This window comes from Stenella coeruleoalba (genome assembly GCF_951394435.1).
Source record: "Stenella coeruleoalba genome assembly, chromosome: 10".
NCBI lineage: Eukaryota > Metazoa > Chordata > Mammalia > Artiodactyla > Delphinidae > Stenella > Stenella coeruleoalba.
In genome coordinates, this window is record NC_137156.1 from 90,290,163 (window position 1) to 90,314,742 (window position 24,580).

The 24,580-nt window shown below is 34.5% G+C and overlaps 1 protein-coding gene across 11 annotated transcripts in view; it reads right to left on the reverse strand.

Moving 5' to 3' along the window:
• LOC307193527 (uncharacterized protein) overlaps positions 1–24,580 on the reverse strand; it is a 730,787-nt gene that overhangs the window by 305,295 nt on the left and 400,912 nt on the right. For 10 of the 11 annotated variants that reach the window (XM_079935632.1, XM_079935641.1, XM_079935643.1 and 7 more), the window contains 4 exons: positions 20,307–20,387; positions 18,331–18,403; positions 15,757–15,953; positions 1,472–1,653 (listed from right to left, as the gene is read on the reverse strand). The gene's annotated coding sequence lies outside the window, so the exon portion shown is untranslated. The remainder of the gene's footprint in view (positions 1–1,471; positions 1,654–15,756; positions 15,954–18,330; positions 18,404–20,306; positions 20,388–24,580) is intronic. The other variant, XM_079935640.1, reaches the window with a different exon arrangement.

Here is a 24,580-nt window from a genome sequence, read left to right on the forward strand (position 1 = left end):
GAAGTGGTATAACACTGTGGTTTTGATTTGCATTTCCCTGATAATGTTGAACATCTTTTTATGTATTTATTGGCCATTTGTATATCTTCTTTGATGAAATATCTATAAATTCTTTGCCCATACTTTAATTGGAATATCTTTTTATTGTTGAGTGGCAAGTTTTCTTTGTATATTATATATACTAGACACTTAATAGATATTTGATATGAAAATATTTTCTCCCTTACAGGGATTCTATTTTCACTTTCTTTATACTGTCATTTAACCATAAAAGTTGTTTTTTTTTTTAAATTTTGATAAAGTCCTACTAATCTATTTTTTTTTCCTTTGGTTGCTCATGTTTTAGGTGTTATATCTAAGAATTCTTTACCAAATACAGGGTCATGAAGATTTAATCCTATTATTTTTTCAAAGAGCTTTATGATGCCTACATTTAGGTCCATTTTGTGTTCATTCTTGTATATGGTGTTAGCCTCAACTTCACTCTTGCAAGAAAATATCCAGTTGTTCCAGCACAGTTTCCTGAAAAGATTATTCTTACTTCACTGAATGATCTTGGCATCCTTGGTTGAGATCAATTGGCCGTAGGTTTATGAGTTTATTTCTGAAAACTAGACATCTGAATACTATAATGTAGTAAGTCTAGATGTAAATTCTCCTCATTCTCCAATTTGCTGTTTTTATTTTGCTTTTTTTTTAAATTGGTGATGGTTATAGTAGTCCAGTTGTTTAGTGATTTTCCAAACTATATTTTTGAAAAGACTGTATTCCTTATTATATAAGATCATTGTCTCTGTTTCTCAGCTTGTGTTCAGGTACTGTCTGGACACCAATGTTCTCAAGTGTGTGGAGATTAAAAAGAAGCTAATATGCAAAAGGAAAAAAAAAATGAAAACAACCTGTCTCAGTCTTTGCATCTTGGCTCTGTGTCAGGGCACTTCCTTACAACTTAGCCAGTCTTGCACTGAGCCTAGGTTCAGCCTAAGGTAAACGTTTAAGGTCTTCTCCAAACTTTTCTGAGTGTGCATCTTGCTTTGAGCAAGCTTTCAAAATTGGCTTTCTAAATCCCCCATTCACATAAAATCCTTTTGAACTTCCTAATTTCCCAAAGAAGTTCTCTCCAACTTTTTCTTCTGGGCCTTAAGCAGTCTACTGTATGTTTCTTACCCCAGATATCTGTGGTTTGTTAGTTCATCTTGCCGTGTTTCTGAGGAATGCCCACCACTTTTCCAGCTTGAATTCTGAGCCAGGTGAAAGAAAGTTGGGTGCCTTGTATCAATTGTGCAGATAGACAATATACATGTTAGAACAGACATACATGATGATTCGTGATGAAGGGCTTCTCTATTCCTGCCAGAATGAGGGCTCAGAGTTCCACACTGGGAACATACACTTCCATCATCAGTAGTGGTGCCACTCCAGGGATGGGGATGGGACAAGTGCGAGTAAAAATGCCACAAAATTTTCTTACCGTTTTGAAGTTTTCTTTCTTGATTTAGTGTTTGCTTTGTTGTTGTAAATCTTTGACTCTTTTCCAGCATTCTGACAAAGTTGGAACTCATAGTTTTTCTTGTATTTCAATGTTTCAATTGGAGGAGAGAGATTTGGAGCTGCCATTTTGCTGATGAACCTCCTCCCTCTCTATTCTTTGACCTAAAGAGTGGTTGAGAAAAAACAGAATGTATTTGTTAGAGTTTGGGATAAGGCCATCTGATCCAAAAGCACACTGATTTAAAGAGAAGTATAACTGAGACTACCTGTATCACCATGATTTAGTTTTGTGTTCAGGAAATTTTGCCCAGGAAAGAAATGAATTTAGATCACCTAAGTTGTCTTTGTTGAGTTTTCTGAAAAACCTTTGCCCAAGAAAGAGAAAACTACATACAAATCCTATTTTCTTCAGGGAATTCTTGAAAATCGTTTTTATCTGAGGTAAGAGTTTATTTACCTGAGCAAACTGCTTGCTTATCAAACAAGTTTACTTAACAAGAATCATTTAAAGACCCTTGCCTAACTATATCCATCAAGTCTGAATTGTTATCTTAAAATTTTCCCTATCCTAATAGTTTTCCTGACCTGAGAGATTTCCCTTAAAACATCTGAATTCAGAACAATTCCTGTAAATACACAACTTATGACTTTCCCCTTCTAAGAAGCTGGTAGGATTCTGTTAAGATAGTATTCTTATTTATTAGGTATTCTTAAAAAGTTAGGTTGGACTTATTAACAGGTTGTATGATGAAATTTTAGAGAATTCAACATTAAGTAACCAACCATGTATACTACAATGTTAAATAGTTATGGTAAAATTTAGTGACGCTCTGAAACATCAAAGAACATGTTTGTGCTCTACATATGCTGGTAAGTTTTAGCAACTGCTTTATTTGGACTCTCTATACCTGAGCACTTCCTAAACTACAGTGTGCATATTACAGTTTTCATAGGCTAATTATATTGTTTTATAAAATCAATTCTAAAATCATGTCTCTTATCTTTTCATAATATCTTTGTCTACATAAAATTATCATAGGTACCCTATCATTCTCAATCGTTGAGAAACTTAACACAAGATTTTGTTATGAAGGATCAGCCAATCAGCAACTGTGACCAATTAGCAAGTATCATTGCTTGAGTCACTGAAATGTGTCATGTAAATTCCTAGGGAGTGTGATGTGGATTTTAAAGAAGCATTTTTGTATTTATAGATGTAATCATCTATCCATTGAAGATAGTGGAGTAAGTAGTGGTATCTCTTTGCATTCTGCATAACTGGATGGATAGACTTGGGGGAGATGGTTAAGGTACTTAAGAATAATAGCTGAGCTCCTAGATATATTTAAATTTAAGCACTATATTTACTTAGCTATCAATTTTCTTTGTTTAATATTTCTCAGTGGAGTTTTCCACACCCACTGGTCAATTTCAGCATCTCCTGTATAAGGAGAGAAGCTGTGTTGCAAAGAAAAATGTAATCAGTCTGTTTTTACTATTTAAAATTGTTGAAAATTGTGGTTCAATTTTCAACAAGGATTTGAGGCATATTTACAATGATCACTAAACCAATACTTCCACTGATATTTGTAGTTGTTTATTAATCAATTTATTAATTTATAGACCCCATCTTATAGGTAGCAGGCTTTTAGTTTTAAGATAGTAGAGAAATGTTCTTAGGCTCATCTCTTATGCTGTAAGAAGTATAAGAAACAGAAACGCAAACTCTGGCCTTAATGAATCTAAAGATAAATAAATATCTCCAAATCACAATATAAAAAGATGGAAAGTTGAAGACATGGTAATAGGATAACCAGGGCAGAAAAAAATGTCAAATCCCCATAGTAGATGAAGGAAATAGTAACAAGGTGGCAGCTGATTTACTCCAGACAACTCCTGGAAAGCTGAAATTTGAAGGCACATATTATTGAAAAAGGTGCAGTTAGGTTGATGGTGGATATGCTTCTAAGAGAGATTTTTTAAAAGTTTGCATATAGAGAAAGACAAACCCAAGATTACCACTTCCATTACTAATAGTCACGTGGATAAACCATCTACATCCCAAGAGATAGGGGATCTAATCTTTGAAGTAACTGAATCAGTTACTTCCAACTCCAGGATCCCAAGAAGGTAGGATGCTGCTTACAGAACTGTGACATTTGAGCTGTCTTTTTCTTCCTGGTTTCTATAAAACTAACAGAGAGGTTTATGACCTTCAATGAAGGATGTAAGAGCATCCTTCTCTGGCTAAACTGAACCACTCCAGAGAAGAGACATCCAAATATTGATATTGGGGAGTACCAAGTGAAATATAAACAAATAGCCAAAGTTGAGGAGCACATTTTAGGAAACTTTCCAAGGTGGAAGATGACTAAGTGAATAAACTTAAAACAAAAACACAAATAACTTAGGATGAACAAGACTTTACAGAAAGTAGAATACTTCAAAAAAAAAAAAAGTATAATCAATATTCTCAGATAAATTCCAAAATAAGAACAGAGGAAGCTTTACAATAGCTATACAAATTATAATTAGAAAACAAAATAAGGATCTTATAAATTAAGTAAATGATTAGATAAAATTAAAAGCATCTAATTTTTAAAAGATATGTCTGTAATATTTTTTGGAAATTACATGGATACAGATCTAGATAATAGTGGTGAACATATAAGAAGATATGTGTGAATGAGTCAGACAGTCCAATATCCTGTAAGACATATTCCAGAAAACACAACAGAGAATAGAATAGGAAATTAGTAAAGAAATGATACTGGTAAAGAAATCCCAGAACTGAATAAAATAAGTCTCCACATTAGAAGAGTCCATGAAGCATCCAAGAAAATGAATTTAAAAAGATCCCCTCTGTGTGAAGTAAGTCAGAAAGAGAAAAACAAATACCGTATGCTAATGCATATATATGGCATCTAAAAAAATGGTACTGATGAACCTAGTGGCAGGACAGGAATAAAGACACAGATATAGAGAATGGACTTGAGGACACAGAGGGTGAAGGGGAAGCTGGGACAAAGTGAGAGAGTGGCATTGACATATATACACTACCAAACGTAAAACAGATAGCTAGTGGGAAGCTGATACATAGCACAGGGAGATCAGCTCAATGCTTTGTGATGACCTAGAGGGGTGGGATAAGGGAGGGTGGGAGGGAGGCTCAAGAGGGAGAGGATATGGGGATATATGTATATGTATAGCTGATTCACTTTGTTGTACAGCAGAAACTAACATAACATTGTAAAGCAATTATACTACAGTAAAGAGGTAAAAAAAAAAAAAAAAAGACTCAAAAAAGATCCACTCTGTGGTATGTGCTCATGGTATTTTCCCTAAAATACTGCCTATAAAAAGAAGATCCAATATCTTTCAAATCTTAATAATAAGGAAGTTTCATACAAAGAACTAGACATCATCTTGGCAGGAGACTCAACATCCACACAGAAAGCCAGAAGATAATTGAATCAAATATCTTCAAAAATCAGAGTGAATTTGTTTATTTACTTGTTCATTCATTCATTCATTCTAATAAATAATATGACTGAATATAGATTTATAAATTGAGTAAGAATAATGATGTGTTGACATAACCAATGTTTCAAAAATTTTCCTTCCATGCCCTGTTCTGGACTCAAATGCAGGATGCACTACAAAGATAATGAAAAAGAAAAAAAAAAAAATGGAGGCATTGGATCCAGAGAAGAGAGATCTATTCCAGGAGTGAGATCAAGGGAATTCCCTAGATGAGATCAAAGGAAAACCTGTGATAATATGTGGACAATAGGCCCTGATAAAAGCAACTAGTATAATTTGGAGCAGTAAGGAAATGACTCCAGAAGAGATATCTATAAAGGGTGAAAAAAAATGAAATTGACAGATTTTCTGAATCTGTGAATATTGTATTGAGAGGATTTGGGGATCTTTTGGAGGGTGTAGGAAGTCTTGGCAAAAGATTCAAAGACTAATAAGTGATAAAAATGAGGAACACTTACCTCCAGGATAAACAAAAGAAGGAGTAACAAGAAAGCAAGTATAATCATAGTGTACTGTGACTCAAAAGTGAACAATATTTATGTGGTCATGATTATTAAAATACTGAATATGGCATTACCTAAAGATTATGATATAACCATGTTTGGAGAATAGAGGTAGGGAAAGTAGACAGTAGGAGAGCTAAAATCTTCACCTGCCACAATACAAAATTTAACAAAATTTAAATATCAGTCTACAGTCTATCCATTTAGAGACGTCAATATAAACTTGTTATCTGGAAATATAGACGCAAGATCCAGAAGACAGTTTCTTCTTCCAAGTTTGGGATGAGGGTTGAAGGAGATTATGACATTCATCCTAAGCATGTGGTGACACTATTTAATTCTGTAAACACAATGTTTGTTTTACTTTGATAAAATATTAATTAGTTAAAATGATTTAGCATCATTACATGTACTTGGTTACTGTGATAGTAACCAAGAATAAAGCCTTGTCTTCAGAGACTTTTCCAGAAGTGTTGAGAATCTTTCAAATTTCAGTAATCTTCACTCTTTGTATGCTCTTTGAGTAGCATACAATTCAAATAATATCGCAGAATTTTTGCATAAAGACATTTGCACATAAATCTTCATGAATTAAGAAACTGAACGGAAAGCAAGACTTTCAAATTGCTTGGATTCAAATTCTGGATTCTATACCAGATTTCTCCATGTGTTTGAGCATTTATTAACTTCTCTCTACTTCATATGCAGTTTTCAAATGATTTTACTGCTTACCTTGTGGATTTGCTGCCCTTTCTTTTTCCTACTTCTTTGATGGTTAAGAAGATCATGTACGTAAAAGTGCTGAGCATGGGACTTGTTTTAGAGTAACTAATGAATGATGATGAGGAGGAGAAGGATGACAATGATGAAAGGGGTGGTGGTGATAATACAACTGTGCACCAAGGTAAATATTCATTATTCCTCAAGCCTCTTGAAAAATGAACAAACTTCCCAACCTATATAATAATCTTCTTTAACCCTAATTTTTTCATAAAGTTGTAACTAATAATATCATGTGTGTTGACATCAAAATGAATTATAACTTGGCAACCAATCTTATAAAGAAAGAAACATTTGGATCATCCTCATAATTGAAATTGAAGTTCTTCAGGTGTGTACATTTTCATTATTTTTCTTAATTTTGATTCCATTTTTTGTTGGATTCTGTTCCCATGCAAGTCCATATTATTCATTTGCTTTGACTGTTCCATCTTTTAAAATATGAATCTCTATCTAAAGTCAAAGGAGACTCAATGCATGAAAGATGTACAAAATTGTGAAGGTGGGGGAAGGAAAGATGTCCCCAAAGGGTAGATTGCTTGGTCAAGAGTGACTCAGAATGAGTCAGATAAATTATCTGTTACTAACATATTTTCCACAAAACATCAGAGAAGAGGGGAAAGGTTAAACGTTAATGGTTCTTTGCCTAGTGATATCCTGTCCTTGTCATTTTGAATAATGCTTTCTTGAAGGGATACCACTGTTCTAAGGCTGTGAATTCACAGGAAAATTGCTGCTAACATTTTGGTGCTGACTCTTGTTTTTAATTAGTAAATACCAAGAGAGGTATCAGAAACAGAGTGATTTTTAATTTTCTTTCCAGTTTACGGATTTTTAAAAATTAAGTTTTAATCATTTACAGAGAAGAAAGTCACATTTGTGTAGTAAACCACCTGAAAATAGAATTTTATACCCTAGTCATGGTTTGAAATAAAGTAGTGCTTTCGAAATGGCAATCAATCCATATTTTGAAGGCTGATTAGAGATATATCAGATATTTAGCATGTTGTGAGCTTCTTCTGGGCCTATTTATTGTCTAAGCAGCACTTAAGAAAATTAGACATAATCCCACACTAAGCCTGAGGCGTAATCAATCTATTCGATAATTCCCTCTATGTCTTAACCTCATAAAGTCACTCCATTGTTGATAAGTCTTGATACAAAGTCAGCGGTTCAAAGCTAAATAATTTTATGGTTAATGAGAACATCACAAATATATTTTTAGGTGTATCTTCCTTGTCTGTGAATCCTAGTTATTATTGTTCGTTGTTTTTATGTAAGTTGCTGGTCATCAATATGTTCATAAATTATTCTCCAAAGGACCTAAGTGTCCTGAGCAAGAAATTTTGCAGTGATTTTAAAAGGCTTGTCCCTTTTCAGTCTATTGACCATTGGCTTTTGAATTACAAAAACTTGTTCCTGAGAGGCAGCAAGAGAATTATAAGTACATTTTATGCACAACAAATAGCCATGTCATCTCCCATGTCTACATGATAATAAACAAGTGCTTGGGAGGAAATAACCTAGTGCATAAGGCCACTAAGGAGTTTATCTGCAAGAAAACAAAATTTTTTAAAGAAAATGCTTCACTCCAATGCCTCTTTTTAGTGGTGCTGAAGAAAAGTTTCTAGCTACAGTGTTTTTGATTCCACTGAAGAAAGCCGAGCATTTTAATGAAGATTGGGACTCATTTTTAGACTATCTCTCTACATTCTGCCATTTGAAAAGAGGATTAGTATTGGAGAGATTTTCACTTAACTTCACAGTAAGTGGCTCGGCTTGACTTCCTGGATGCTTTCATGAATTGGTGGTAAATAGGCAGTGGTGTCGAATGACTGAACACGGAAGACATAAGGATCAGTGACTCACAGTGACATTGATTCAGAAAGAAACTTTAGGGGAAACAGACTTCCCCTTTTCCATCTTGAGTAGTCAGGCTTCTGTGTTTTAGTTGCAAGAAACTTAAACCGAACTCTAACTGAAAGCGAAATTAATTGACTAGTATAGTCAAGGAGGGATATGGGGTAGTTCATAGAATCAAAGAACCAAAAGACTAATGGATTCAAAACCTAGAACTCTGGGTTTGATGGCTTCAGGGTTCTCTTTGACCTTCTCTAATTCCTATTAATTTTTGTGTGCTGGTCCAATTTCCTTCTACCAAACGTAAGTTAACAATAACCACATATCAGCAACTCTAATGCAAAAGCACATGGTGCCTCTAAAAATCCATGGATTAATACCAAGTATCCACGGATTAATACCAAACTCTGATTTGTCCATTGTTTGGGCCAATCACAATTGTTTGGGATATAAGTTATAACAGCTGCCGACTTCTATTGCTGATTCCTATAACTAGGGGACTAGTCTCAATTATAGGAATAAGGATAGAAAAGCTAGCTGGACAGACAGAAAAATAACTAACAGAGCCCAAGGCACTATTCCTTGCTGAAACAATTCTACAACGTCATTATAGGTGTTCCTCCAGGGTCGAATTGTAAAAACAGTGGGTATAATGAAGAAATCACTAGACTGGGGAAGCGAGACTTAGATCCATCTCATCTCTGCTTCTAAACAGTTTTATGATGTTGAAAAGCCACTTTGCAGATCCCAGACTTCATTTTCCTCACCTGTAGGGTAGCTTCAAGCTTGCTATTCTATCAAGTTTAATTTCTATGAATAGAAATGACTACTACTGATAAGCATATTCTGCTGTTGGAGAATTCAAAGTTATATTGAGCTGGATTTTGCCTCTCTTATAATGTAGTATAGAGATTCAGAGTGGACTCTGATATCAAATAGCCCTAAGTTTGAATCCTGGAATGTGACACTGAGCAATTTACTCAATCTCTTTCTGTCTCTGTTTCCTCATTTGTAAAGTCAGGGTAATAATTGTACTACCTGGTAAGGTTGTTCAAAGGATTTAACTAGAAAATATAGGGCTTCCCTGGCGGTACAGTGGTTAAGAATCCGCCGGCCAATGCAGGGGACATGGGTTCAAGTCCTGGTCCAGGAAGATCCCACATGCTGTGGAGCACCTAAGCCCGTGGGCCACAACTACTGAGTCTGTGCTCTAGAGTCCGTGAGCCACAAATATTGAAGCCCGCACACCTAGAGCCCGTGCTCCGCAACAAGAGAAGCCACCGCAGCGAGAAGCCTCCGCACCACAATGAAGAGCAGCCCTCACTCATTGCAACTAGAGAAAGCCCACACACAGCAATGAAAACCGAACGCAACCAAAAATAAATAAATAAATAAATAAATTTTTTAAAATGTATATAAAGTATTTGGCAAAGTGCCTAGTACATATAAGCACTGAATAAATATTAGTCATTGTTGTAATTATTATTACTGTTTTCAGTTTTTTAAATTTGCAACAACTGATGTTAGTCCTGCTCTCAAGAGTCATTAAGAATTAAAGAATCTTTCATGTTACAGATCCAGATCTTTTTTTGTCTCACACCCTTCCTCCTTTACCATAGCTCTTTATTCTTTAGTAAATAGGCTCTTCAAGACTTCCACACAGGGTATAGAAGATGCCTTTCCTTTTCAGTTGTCCAAGGTCAGAGATTAACTGCTCTGTCATTCTAATTGTGTTTTGAATAATTTATAATCCAGAGGTATCACAACATAACACATTTTTAAAAGTGGTGGCGGAAAGCACCTGGAGAACATGGGTTGAGGGACTGTAGGAGCAGGTTCTTGAGCACAGACAGTTCACTTAAATATCTAGATTACATAAAAGTACTTATTTAGGAACTGACCCAAGTAATTTGATCACCTTGTTTTGCATGATGAAAATGCTTTTGATAATTAGTTTCCTGGCATATGCTCTTGTCCAAGAGAAGGTAATAAAAGATGAGAAAATAATTGCTATTTTATAATGATGTCTTCAGGATGCCAAAACATCCCATCAGTTGGGTAAAAAATTCTGAGTCAAACCAGCTCAGAATCATGTAGACAGTTTGTTTATGGGATAGGCATTTTTTACTGTCTGTCCAAAATAGCTTGGTTTCCTCTCTGCTGTTTTCTTATTTTCTGTCTTGAACGTGTATATTTGTATGAATAGTGATATTTTAAATTAATTTTAACATAGAAATTTGAAATGGAAATTCGTGTTTCATTATCTTTATAACCTCCGAAGACAGGTAAGGCAGGAATTACAATTACCACCTTCGTTTTACCAAAAGAATTTGCTCAGAGTCAGAGACTTGCAAACAAATACCACAATTCTAAGTAAGTGTCCTTATTAATAGAAAATAGTGTAATTTGTTCCTTCTCGTTGTCTAATGTTGTTTGAGATTCTTTAGACAAAGCATCAGTATTAGGTTGCTCATAAATGCATCTGAAGATCAATGGAATTATGTTGGGACAATTCTAAAATGAACATTCAAGGAATGATATCCCCTGGAGTTCAATTATCTGAGTTAAAACTGTAATAATAGACCTTGGTACACAGCTGGCAAATTTCTCTGTGTGTTTTTCCTTTTTCCATCACCCTCCAGTTTCTACTACAACACTCTTAGGAATGTTACTAATAAATTAATTATTGCAAAAGCATATATAGCCTCAAGGTTTATCTACCGGTAGCCATTAGCCACAATATGCTAGAGTAGATATGGTGTTTCCCTGTTGAAATACCAGTCGAGTAGAACTACATAATCAATGTTCAGAAGACAGGCTGGGGATGGAGTCAGGTGCGGGGGAAGAAGATGTATGCATAGTCACTTGGGATATTAACTCCATAAGGCATGTTTACTGAAAAAGAATGAACTCATGTAAGAACTGCACACAGCTGGTTGGAACCATGACGCTAAGAAACTGGGAGCTGTTTTATAGATGTATGTTCCAGTTTAGGAACAGGCTCTCTTAATAACAGCCTCGTTTTAGTAGTGGCATCTTAGGCACTTGATCCACAGAGGGAAGTAATTAAATTTAATAGATGCAATCCTCATTTTGAGGATACCCTCGATTTAAAGTAGCAGGGGAGCATAATTAAGTCTAATAGAAACAATGGTTTCAGAATGAAGATACACTATGAAGCAAACACAGACCAAGTCTACACATTACCAATTACCCAGTCAGCCAGGGTTACAAACTGTGCTTATGTCCTACTATTCAATCAAAGCAAAGCTAGAGGGTTGAGATGTGTTTATTTATTTATTTGGTTTGAATCACATTTATAATTGGTATTGAGTGAATGTAAACCACAACATTAAGATGAGGTTAAGGGTTACACATACCCATTACAAAGTTAAGTGAAATAATTAAATGGGTGTTTCTAACCAAAAGAATATATTCTAAAACCTAAAGATATTTGAATTAGAGAATGTGTAGCCTAAACCATCAGATTGTCTATATTCCCTTTCCCAGTCTTACATAATATACTTGTAAATATATTTGAACTTAAAGAAAATCATTTGGATTTATAGTTAGATTATAACATAATAGCTGTCGTTCTGTCTGTTATGGATAAACTCAGCTTGATGCGATGGAAAGACTCCCAGCCTGGGAGTTGAAAGTTCTCACTTATTATCTCGTTTCTGCTCAATTATGCTTCTATTTGTCAGATATATGTTGACCCTATAATATGCCAGTTAGCATGGAGAGAAGTGGGGGAAATAACTAAATTAACAGGATTAATTTCTTACTATTGAAGAGAGTGTAGAATATTAGGAGAGAGAAACATGTAAAAATAATTACGGTCGAATGTATTTAACATTAGAATGGATGTTTATAGAATGTGTTGTAAGAGATGAGAGAGGGAGTCTGAGCCAACTGAAAAAGAGGTAATGAATGAGTTAATGTTTTTTCTGGGTCTCATGGGATGATAATAAAAAGCCCAGGAAATGGCATTAGAGGTGGAGCAAGCAGTATGTGTAAGGGTATAGTAAGGGTCCAAGACATTTCTCTGAGACACCAGTGTATATGGAGGAAATGAGGTAAAACGTGAGTGGGGTTAGAAGGCTCTGGATGTTCAGAGCAGGTAGGACTTGAGGTGAAAAATAAAACGTGAGGCCAGATAGCACACAGCTTTGTAGGACATATTCAAGAGTTTGACTTTACCTTTTGTAAAATTATCTTTTAAACCAAGGAGTTATTTATGTTCGATCTGTGTTCTTACCGGAACTGCATGATCTTGTACTTTTTTCTACCCAAACAGTGTACAGTTCACTGTGTGCTGAATGAATGTAAATGAGAAAATAATTGGTCTTATTCTATATTCTATTTTATGTCATAATTTTAGATTTATGACCTTAAGAGGATGTGAAAGATGATGACTTTAATAAATTTGTCATCCAGTGACACTCCTGGAATACTTTTACACTCAGATAAAACACTGGAAGTATCAGAATAGTGTAAAGTGACCGTATCAAAGAAGTGGCACACATGTCAAGAGCCAGCAATGTAAGCTCTGTCTTCAGAAAACTTGGAGCAGGGAATGTATAGCTTAAGAGAAGGCTGCGTTTTGGGAAGAAAAAAATGGAAGGAAAAGTTAAGGAGAACTTAATGTCTAACTCAGGCTCTGGCACAATCTAGCTGTGAGAACTGACATGCCACTCCTTTCCTCTAGGTTTTATTCATTAATTCTATAAATATTGCTTGATCCTTTACTGTGTTTCAGACATTAGGGCATGAAGCAATGATAGACACAATTCTTGTGCTTTCATTTAATGGGCTAAAGTCAGCAATGTTTCTTTGAGAGCAAGCAACAAAAACCAGCTGGAGCTCTCACCAGCCAAAATGACTTAATTAGAAGGAACCAGGGTAGCTGACAGATTTGAAGGGAAGCTGGAAATCCAGGTTTCAGAAAGACCAGAGACCAAGGAGTTCCTGAAAACTAGGTAGCAAGAACTGGGAGAAAATGGACTGTGTGCCGTGGTCATCAGGGAAGGAGTGATTTTGCAAAGGAGAATTGAGTAATCACTAAGAGAAAAGAAAATGGACACTGGACAGGCAAAAGAAAATGTTTGTCCCCAAAGCACCTCTTAATCCTTAGGTGATTTCTAAGGCTTTTATGAATTTTAAAAATTCTAGGAATAAATATAAGATCATGATTTGGTGTTTCCCATTTTTTGGTGTACTTTCTTTAATATACAACCCTACCTTATGTGAATAGAATCTCATAAATAAAGGAAGATGACTTTCATCTCAAAGTGAAATGAAAAAAAATCAGTGAAAACGTATTTCTTTCAAAAGAAGAGGCTGTGATTGTATTTAAAGTAGTTCTATAAATAAGCATTCTGCAATCTGCTACACCCTTTAGGGAAAGAGCAAGGTTCGATTCTATAGCTCATTTAAAAGATATGCTTCTGAGTTGAGATGGCCCCACAGAGATTTATTTTCATGGATATATAAGCTCTCAGAAACTGCAGTTTCAACATGGGCTAGCTGAGAGACGTTTAATTACCGACTTTGGTCATCGCAGGAACGACGTTAGTCCTCTAGTTAAAGAAAACAACAGTGTTATCAAAACTAACCTGTGAAGCTTTATTAAAACTATTTTTGGTGATCGTCTCTTTTAAGAAGCATTGCCTTTAACTAGACCCTGGGTTTGAAATCAAGAAGGGTCAATGAAAAATAAATGTTTAATCATACCGCAGCTACTCTATCTTTACAAAATTCAATTATTTCTATCCAGCATAAGAATCATTTGGCAGTTGATTAAAACAATTCTTAAAGCAAATTATAGCACTGTCAGAAAACAAGAAATCAGAATGTCAGAACACAAGGACATTTCTATGCAAAATGTCTTGCAAGTGTCTGTGACAGACGATTTCTGTCTGTTGGTTATATTAGTTTCATTAATTTGGTCCACATCAAGCAAAAGAAAAAAAAGTACTTCCATACGTTTGCTATTTGAAATAAAAATCTTCAAATGAATAATATTCCCAAAGATAACCGAAGTAGCCATGTGGGGAAATTTTATGCTTTAATTTTATACAAGCTTACTCAGCACTGTAAAAATCTACGTACAGGTTTATAGCTGTAGAGATCCCAAAATAACTGCTTTTTTTTTTTTCAGTAAAGCTGCATCTATAAAATTTCAGCTACTACTAATATGTAAATGACATTAAACCTAGATTTTATTTATTGCTTTCTGGGCAGAGCCAAACAATGTGTTATTTGTAATATATTCATGTACACTGTAAAAAGTGAACGTATGAGCTACGTAGATCTGAGTTGTGTGTCCTAAAATATATTGTTATTTTGTCTTAAATCTAAATGTTACTTTTACATTGTTCACAAAAGATTACAGAATTTTCTCCTCTTTTAAAGCTAAAGAGAAACTCAGAGACACACATTATGGAAAGATGAAACCATACATTAATAGTGAAATAAGGTTGCCCACAAGAAATCTGGCTTCTTTTCACTAGATTTCCTGTCCCATATCAAAACTCATTCACTACAGTCTTGGACCCAACCTTATAAAGTCAGTTAACTGACTGTGCTTTGCACAAGTATGAATGCTTGTTTTAGTGAAGCAAAGCCTTGACTACCGTAGTTGCTCAACACATTTGTTGCAGTGTGTTGAAGTAAAGAGATGTGAGAACAATCAGTCACCAAGTGTTCACTGAGCCCCTTAGAACTGCTTGTTAAGAAACTTTATACTCATGTTCAAAAATTTTATAAAATTGGGTCTTACCTTAAATAGAAAAACAATTTGAATCATGGAGTTTTATAATACTACTTACCAAATTGGCAAGTATTACATTGTGTAAATTTTGTACACTTCTTTTAAATAATAAAACCTCAGTTGTGAAGACTTCTGAGACAGCCTCATGGTGATAATGAGGATGAGAGAGAGAGAGAGAGGGAGGGAGACAGATAGATATTTTTGGCTCAGGAAATAAAGTTTCAGAAGGAATTTGGCTTTGATTCAGGAATTCAATAGATGTGATCTGGATTTATTCTCTTTCTCACACACATACATGCACAGGGGTGCACACACACACACACACACACACACACACACACACACACACTTCTGCCTTCCTTCTTTAGTGTTAACTTCATTCTCCAGTAGCTCACTAACTCTATGTAGTTGACTACCCCAATTCTAGGCTTACACATTTATATCTTAGCAAGTATCCCTAGTGGAAGAGAAATCATCTCTGCTTTGAATAGTTACAAAATGGTCCCAGTATTGAGATAATTTTTTTTAACTCACTTGCTTTCCCTAACTGTGGCCTACGGGGATGAACTGGGATGGCTGACATCATGGGCATGTCTCTGGTTCCAGGGATGTAAATCAGTCCCTTCCAAACCACAGGGAATGAAAATAGAGAGCGAGGGCTCGTTACAGGAGACATCAGTGTGCTGATTTCAGAGAAAGGGTGTAAAACTGTAAGCAAACACAGCCAGTGTCCATAGCCAGCAAGAAATACAGCAGTGGAAAAATATATATATAAGGGGGAATTATAGAATATAATATCAATACCTGTTTTATGGTCTTCCTTATTTTCCGTTAACTTCAACTTTCATGTCTATGATCCTCACACAATTCTTTACTGGTCACTAAACTCCAGCATCCTCCATTCATCAGAATTCTCCTCTCAGACAACCAAGAGGAGTCCGGGCTTATGGCTTAGGCTGAGACAAGGATTGGCATGGATATGGAATGGAGGTAGCTTGGTGCTGTCAGTTTGGAGAAAAGAGAAGCTAACCTAAACATATCAAAATTCTAGACCCACATTGCCACCTGTCCACCAGACAACTTTAAATACATGATCCCTAGCATGATAAATTCAATTATTCTAAGACTAAACTCATTCACTGAGTTCTAGGCTGAATTGCTTCTCTTTTCTGTGGTCAGTTATCTTCTAACTTTCTATTTAACTCTTTATAATTCCTCCCTTAGAAGCCTCCCTATAATGTCTTTTACAATGCTTTTTTTTGTTTAATTTAAAATTTCACTATGTAATGAATTCACTTATAACAGTGAAATGTTTCCCTCCCATTCATAACTTCTAGTTCCCTAGATCTCAGTGTAGTCAAACATTGCTATGAATTTCTTGTAGATTAACCTTATTAAGATATGTATGTATACACAAATGTGCATACTTATTTTAGCCTAAGGTAAGGTTTGTTTTGGGTCCTATCTTTAATAGTTTGCAATATATCTTCTTTAATATATAGAATAGTTGGTCAGTTTAAAAGAAACAACTTCATTTTTTAAATGGATGCACAATATGATATAGTATCCATGCACATAATGCCTGTAGCCAGTCCTCTCTGATGAGCACATATTTCCAACATTTTTGCTATTGTCAGCAATGTTTCAATGAATAACATTGTACATATATCATGTGTCTTCTTTCTTATTGAGTTTTATATATATATAAAGGAATTTCCTTTATATATAAAGGAAATTAGACTCCTCTACAAATTCTAAATATTTTTATTCAAGTATATAATTTGCTTTTGATTTTTCTTGGTTATGCAGAATTTACTTGATGTACATGAATGTATAAATTTTTCTTTTATGGTTTTTGAAGTTGATAAAGGTTTTTCACAATCTAACACTATTAAGGAAAAAAATGAGACAAAAACTTCTGTGTCTAATAATTTTATGAAAATCCATAGTAATGCTTTTAATCTCCTGTTAGAATTATCTCATTCTCCTTTGTCTCTGCTCCCCTGAAAGATTATAGACTTCTGCATGTTTGTAGCCTCACGGTGCTTGTTACCTTGTCCCTAACTATCTCTCAACAAACATTTGTTCATTGGAAATAAATTGCAAGCACTGTTCTTTTTAAATCTCTACAGGAATGTGTCTAATGCAAGTAAGAGGTTCTCTGGTGCATATTTATTTAACGGACTATACAATCTTTTTTAAGCAAATATTGATACTTGAGTATAAAACTGTTTTTCTATTAAGGACTGTGAAAGATAGGCACCCTGACCTACTTTCAAGTGGAAGAAATGGGTGGATAGTTTGAAAAGAGAAGAAGGGATTTTCAGATAAGGGTATGGTTTTGAATTCAGACAAACATTGTTCTGAGTCTTGGTTTTACCTATTGAAGCTATAAGAGCCAAGGCCAACTTCTATGTAATGTGGAGTTAATAAAAATATCTCTAAGACTCAGTTTGGGGTTAATAGGATTTACCCCATTTAGTTTCTGTGAGGAATAAATGAGGTGATGTAAGCAAGCCATATTTTTTTTAAATTGAAATGATATTCTAACTTGCATCATCAGGTAGACTGAAACTCCTTTTTAACATTGGATATACACTTTGATTCACAAGATGACCTCATAGTGCCAGATAATAGAGCCATGCATGAAGTTTAGGGGATCAATATTACCCACAAATTGAAGGTGAAGCCATTTCAGAGTTTGAACTAAGCTGTGAAGCAACACCTACTCAAAAACAGATGCCATGGACAATCCCCAATTGAATATCAAGAATTTGGGGCAGTCCTAAGAAGAGAAATTGGTACTACACACCTTCTAAAGGCAAAGTATCTGTGATTTAAGATGACTAGAATCCAGCTTTTTTTAAAAATTTTTAGTTAGCATTTAATTAATCCTCTGAAGTGTTTTGGCAGAATTTTGGCCTCTTTCTCACTCTACCCCAATAAATGCACTTACCAGTCTACTGCAAAAAGAAGAATAGGCATGTCTTGCTTTATTCAAACAAGGGAACCAGCTAAACTTAAGAATCAGACCAAAACCCCATAATTTTGTGTGTATGGACAATTAATCCATAATCCAATTACTATCTCTGCATTTTATGAAATTAGTTTAAAAGTGCAGGCTCTTTATTTCTGATCGCTTTCAGTAATGCTCTGTGCACATGCTCACTGCCTTACCTAAAAAAAGGTAGTAAGATTCACGGAATAATATTTCCTGAAATTCTATTTGAAATCCCTTAGGTAAATATTGCCTCCCAGCTCCGTTTACTAACAAACAAAAGAAAACAAAACCCAGAAGCTTTGAGTTTCAGTCCTTTCAGAACTCTCTCTTCTGGTGGAAATCATTAGAAGGCCAGTGAAGAATAGAAAGCTCCTTACCTAGGAGACAGAATTTGAAAAGGCCAACATGTTTGTCAGCATTTCAGGAACAACACAGGTAGAAGAAGTGGACCTGCAAAGAGAAAGCCATTTCTTCAATTCAGAGAGGACCCTTGACCAAAACATAAACAACTCAATTTGATACAACCATGGAGAGAAAGAAAGTTAAAAACAGTTTGTGTGGATAGGTGTGCAATATACTACAGGAGAGGGCCATGTATTATACACTTTTTCAAAATGTAAGTGTGTGTGTGTGTGTGTGTGTGTGTGTGTGTGTGTGTATTGTGGTGGTTGTTGTTCCTTTGCTCTCTAAGTTTCTGACTAATACTTCCAGCAGTTTCAGTTCAGCAACCTTTGGAATTCATTGCGAAAAGCCAGAAAGGATGCTATAGAGTCGGAATGCCTGAATTCACTTCATGCTTTCGCTTGGATAACTAGCTTAGCTGTCCTAACTAAAGGTTGGAACGTGAGGTGGAAGTTTTGACTCTAAAGTCATAAATCTCAGCAGTAGAAATCATCAAATGGGTTAGTTCTATTTCCAGGGCATGTCCGTACATGCCCTCTGCCCAGTTTCCAAGTATAATGTACCTCTTGGGTTTTTGAAGTCAGGCACAAAATCTACAGTTTAGAACACAAGCAGTGACCCTGATCATTACTGAATGAAGTACTTCTTTCGGTACTGTCCAGAAATATCAGAGTATGTCTCTTTGCTTAACAGACATAGCACTGATTCCGTTTGGATCTTCCATTTGGCTAGGCCACTAGTTCTCAACCTGGGGTGAATTTGCTGCCTCCCTCATCACCAACGGACATCTGGCAATGTCTGGAGACAATTTGATTGTCACCCAACATCAAATGAGTGAAGGCCAAGGATCCTCTCTCACCACCCAAATGTCAAAAGTCTAAGGTTGAGAAATCCTGAGCCAGCCTTTGGGTTGATCAAAAATTCAGATAAAAATTCAACCCAGCTCCTTGAAATGAAAACTTGATAAAGGAAAAGTACCAATGAATAATACTGAACATTTATTCTGAGGACACTGAGATTGAGATTTTGCCATATAAACGCATGTAGGTACAGAGTTTCCACTAGATTTAGTTTTAGTTCTCTTCTGCCAAATGGATTTTTCCAATTGAAAGAAGAATCTAACAGATCTTCTCTGGGGAGAAAAAAGCAACTTAGTTGTTTGCATTGCAGTAGCTCAATTATGAATAATCTGTAAATTTACAACCCTTGAAAAATACCTTTTGGCTATTTTTCTTCTTTAAGAAAGTGTTGTAAAATTAAAATGGCGTTTGCCTATGCAGGTGTGCTTTGCCTTAAGCAAGTTCTGTATATGAAAACATTGATTTATAAAAAAGATTAATCTGGGCCAAATGTTTGCTTTAGAATAAGAATTTGTAGCTTTATAAAGACAATGTAGGAATGATTCATGTAGAAATCCAAACTGTGGTATTTTACATAGTGTGACTCAGTTTCCACTTTGGGAAACACATATATATTAACTTAAATTTTTTAAAAATTAAAATCAGTTAATCAACTGACCATTTTAATAAAACAATCTGCTAATTTTCTAACAAAAATGGTTAGTTACCTTCCTCTGAATAAATAACATTGTTAAAGCACACGTTCTACATAATTTTTGTACTTATTAAACAGGTCCCAAAGATGTGTTGTGTGTGTTTTTTTTTTCCCTACACCACTGTCATTTTTATATGAAATATGGCCAAAGCTAAGACTTTTTGTTTCCTTATCAGTATAAGTCTTTAAGAGTGTTAACCCAACTGGACAGGTTTACACAGAATGCAGCATCATGTCAGAGGTATGTTGAACATATATTGAAAGTCAAAAGAAAAATTAGAAAGACACCATTAACTATTTATCCAACATAAAGCCCAACAATTATTTCTGTAAAACTCCCATTGCATTAATTGATTCAATCATCCATTCTATCATCAATTATATACACAATACTTACCAGAATTTAATGCCTATGAGACGTCTTCTAGCCCCAAAGCCCTAGGTTATGGTGATGCAGTTTTTAAACTAGGACAGCCTCCTAGAGGAAACAACATATTAAAAAAAAGACATATTAAAAAAAAAATACAGCTTTGAAGTGCCTCGAGAAAAATAAAAAAAGAATGCTAAGGAGCAGATAAATTCCCCTCAAGTGTCCATGAAAACTTGAAGGCCACTTCATGTTATGATGCTTTTCATTTATTATGCCCTTATTTTAATAAACTCATCTATAGACTTGTGGGGGAAGCATTCATTCATAATAGAACCCAGATGCCAGACTAGAATACATATATACAGAACATTTTAAAAGATAAATGTTGCCCAAAACTATATCAATGATATAATCTGCATAGGGTAATTTAGCCATTTTGTACCGATGGAGTCTTCTTTTGACTAAGATCTAGGTTCAAATAATAGATCCATAATCTATCAACTGCACAGCCTTGGAAAATTCATCGTACCACTCTGAGTCTGTGTTTCGTCACTCTTAAAATGTACATAATAATACGTATCTTTAGAATTTTGTTCTGAAATTTAAAATTATGTATCTATAATTTCTAGCACATAGTAGGTGAACACTAAGCGGTAGTTTAATTTTTCTCTTAACTATGAGAAATTGGTCATCATACTTGAAAAAGTTATTAGAGAAAATTTTAAGATAAATGATATTCACATACGTAACATACATTCTTTATAGAAAGCATTATAAAATGACATTATTTTTGTGAAAAGATAAGAATTCTAAATGTCAGCTTGATAAGATGGACTGAACTAAATGAGATTTTTATTATTGTAGTATAGAAAAAAATACTTTAATATAAAATTTTTAAACATTCCAAAAATGGAAGATGAGTATTGGGCAAAGATTAATGTGATACTTACATGGTATTATATGATATGGAAAAGAATCAGTTCATAATTAAATTATAGGTTTCGGTGATGGGCTAAATAATGGGCTCCCTCAAAATCCATGTGCTAATCCTCAGAACCCAGCAGTATGGGTTGCAGATGTGATTAAGTAAAGAACCTTGAGATGGGAAGATTATCACGGATTATCTGGGTGCATCCAATGTAATCAATCACAAATTTCCTTTTAAAGGGAGGCAGGAAGATCGAATTTGTAGTAGGAGGTGTGACAATGTAAACAAGAGGTGGGAATAATATTAGCAAGGTAAGAGCCAAGAGCCAAGGAGTGTAGGAATCTGAAAAAGGCAAGAAAGTAGATTCTCCCCAAAAGCTTCTAGGAGGAATACAGCCTCCCAACACCTTGATTTTGGCCTTATAACTTCCAGAAATGTAAGATAATGAATTCATATTATTGTATTTTATTTTAATTAATTTTTATTGGAGTATAGTTGCTTTACAATGTTGTGTTAGCTTCTAACGCACAGGAAAACTTGATAGCTGCATGTACAAGAATGAAATTAAAACACTCCCTAACAGTATACACAAAAATAAACTCAAAATGGATTAAAGACCTAAATGTAAGGACAGACACTATAAAACTGTTAAAGGAAAACATAGGCAGAACACTCTTTGACATAAATCGCAGCAAGATCTTTTTTGAATTCATATTTGAGTTTCTGATCATTTGTTATAGCAGCAATAGAAAACTTACATAGGTCTAAATATACCCAGGTTTTGAAAAATATTACATAAAGGAAGAAGACTGAAAATGACACAATAATTAAACAGTCAAAGGATGTTAAAAGCCAAAATGTATTATATATTTATATTTTTCATTGCAAAAGTAATATAATTACTTTTTATATATACAGAATTACTATACAATTTTCAGATTGTATTGAATTCATTTTACAGTAGTATGAAATAAGACTAGCATAATGTGTAATACAAATACTATGAGACAGTTGTAATACAATAAGGAAACATCATAGAGATACTTTATTTCTCAGGAGCTTATTTGTCACTTTGTTTATCAGTAAAGTCTTTCTTCCTGGTCAAAACTTCACCTCAACTAGAAGTTAACGCTATTCTGTATGTTTGTTATTTTGGAATTAATTGTAGATGTTAATGTATTTATGGTTAGTATTATAAGTAAGCTTTAGAAAAGCCTCAATTTGTTTTCCATATCATACTAAAATTGATTTCGCTATAGACCAATTTCTCTTTGTGTGGTTATATTTCTCAACTAATGTAATTTTGTTTTAAGTTGCTCACCAGAAACCTGTGTCTATGTTATTGTGTATGATTAGACAAAGCAGGTCTGTTAAAATTTCCCAAAACTTGTATCATCTTCTCCCTATGGTTGAGAATGTCCTCTTGTTTGATTCTACTACATGGAAGTGGGACTCCTGGTTGAAATGGTACTTCAGAAGAAAACAATGAATGACGATAGAGGTTGGAAGAAGGGGAAAACAATTGCTGGAAAATCTCCATCTTTTTTAATGTCCAGAATGCTGATTACTTTGGGGAAGAAATAAATTTGTGTTGGCTTCTGGGAAATCAGTTTGTGGACCATACTGCTTTAGGGGAATTTTGTTGCATTTTTAATTCCCTGACCTGGGTCGCTCCAATCAAACAAAATTTTACTCTTTTCACTTGTGTTCCAGATGGAAGAAAATGTAAACAGCTGTCCAAGTGGTGATGGAGCCTTTTCTTCCACATTCTTGCATGTCATTATGCTAGAGATATACTTTATCAGCAAATTGAAACCTCTAAAGCCTAGTAATCAAAATTTCCCCCTTTCCTTCACTTTGTATTCCAATGAGCATCAATTGCTTACTTTCAGAAATAGTTTTCCAAAGATAAAGCTATGATGAGTATGCATGGTCATTATCATATTTACTCTTGTCAGTACCATATAGCATTATGCTGTTTACAATAATTAGCTGTTGGAAGCAATTCTGTAAACACAACAATGTGACAGTCTGCATATAGAAAAGCAAGTCACTGTTAAGGGATGGATTTGGGTACTATTCAGTGGCTCTTGGTTATGACCATAATGTAAAAGTCCAAAAGAAACCACTTAATACTTTTCAAGATAATGAATATATGTGAAGACAAGAAGATGGGAGGGAATTTAGAAGTTTTAATAAAATCAATGGGAAATGTCATTTTTTTTAAAGTTGGTGTGCTAATTATATTCACTTAAGAAGCAATACAATAAAATTGTATAATTAATGTATTTAACTTACACAAATTTAATTTCATACACAGGATATGCCCGTCTCTTTTTTCATATTAAATGGGCAATGGATGTAATCACACCAAAAACAACAAATGCAAACTATCAAAACGTATGAGAAGTACATATAAAAGTTGTTTCAAGATTTCCTGGCCATTGGAAAACACTAAATTCATTGTTTAAGTGATCTTCAAGCAGGTAGTGATGAATTATCACTATCAGCAAAGAAGAAACTGATGAAAAATTGAGAAGCATAAAGGAACATTGACCAACATGAAATTAGAGGAGCGGACACAGGGATATACACACAAAACCATATATGTTACTTAATGGGAGTTTTATATGCTTTCTAAAGATAATTTCAATTTTATGGAATTGTTGCTTTCCTTGCTGTCTTCAAAATGTGACTTTCTCATAAAATGTAACTTCACTTTCTATTTACCAACTCAACACATGTTCATTGAGCACCTCCTATTTGCAAGGCTCCCTCCATGGAGAAACATGAAGAATCAGACACTGCTCCTTCTAGGAACTGCCTGTCTCAATTGTACTGCAATATTAAAATAAAAAAATGATATGATTTAATACTGGAATTCACAGTGTGCTAACAAAACATCAAAAAAGTTGGAAAATAGTGTGAGAAGAAAAACTATTTGATTTCTCCATTAAAATATACTGGAGTTTTAGAGTTCCACTGAGTTTGCTAAATTATTAATAGAAGTCAGATTATGCAAATTAGAGGACAGATTGGTAAAATTTACTAGCATATTTTAAGGAAAAGAAATGCATATTTTTACGTGTACTCTTGTGTTTTACTTTGCTTTTCTAGTAGTGTAGAGAGGAAATGCGTTTTCAAAATTATTTTATGGCCAAAGAATAAACAATTTATCAACAGAGAGTGAAACAATCATACCAATTCTAAGTGCCAAAATTTGATATTGTTAGTGAGAGTTCAAAGGAGTTTCTTTCAGAATTTCTGAAAAATACTAGTGGTAACTTTTTGTTTCCTTGTAAATGTATACTTGTTTACTTACGTTTGTAAGGGATACTTATTAAGGGTTTCTTTTCATCCTCTGATGATCTTA